We start from the raw sequence: 809 nt of genomic DNA on the forward strand, positions 1-809 counted from the left end.
GTGCTGTAGGGTTCTGTAGGATTTGGATACCCAACTTCTCTGTCTTGGCAAAACCCCTTTATGAGTCCACAAAGAGGGGTGAACAAGAGTCCCCGGTGTGGGAACGAGCATATCAAAAGGCCTTTGAAGACATTAAGCAAGTCCTCACTAATGCACTTGGTTTGGGACTGCGTGACCTCTCCAAACCCTTCTTCCTATATGTATATGAACGGGCAGATGTTGCAGTAGGGGTCTTGACTCAAATGTTGGGAACCTGGCATTGCCCGGTGGCCTATCTCTCTAAACAACTCGACTCCGTCGCCCAGGGCTGGCCACCCTGCTTGCGAGCACTCGCAGCCATGGCCCTCCTTGTGTCAGAGGCCAACAAACTGACTATGAGACAAGAACTGACAGTTTATGTACCACATTCAGTAATAACATTACTGGAGTATAAGGGACAATATTGGCTAACCATATGCCCAGATGGTCAGATACCAAGGAATGCTGTACGAGAATCCACACATCTGCCTAGAGGTAGTATGAACCCTGAACCCAACCAACATACCACCCATTGGGCGTGGCCAGCCAGACCATGATTGTATGGAAGTTATGGATGAAGTGTTTTCTGACCAACACGACTTGACAGACCAGCCCCTCAAGGACCCTGATGTGAAATCAGGAGACACATCTACATTGGGACGAAGTCCTCCCCATGGCACTATTAAGAATCAAGTCAGGTGTATGGCCATGCTACCCTGAACAAGCCCGATCTTGTCTGATCTCGGAAGCTAAGCAGCATTGGGCCTGATTAGTACTTGGATGAGAGACCA

Source organism: Pteropus vampyrus, unplaced genomic scaffold (genome assembly GCF_000151845.1).
Source record: "Pteropus vampyrus isolate Shadow unplaced genomic scaffold, Pvam_2.0 Scaffold18, whole genome shotgun sequence".
NCBI lineage: Eukaryota > Metazoa > Chordata > Mammalia > Chiroptera > Pteropodidae > Pteropus > Pteropus vampyrus.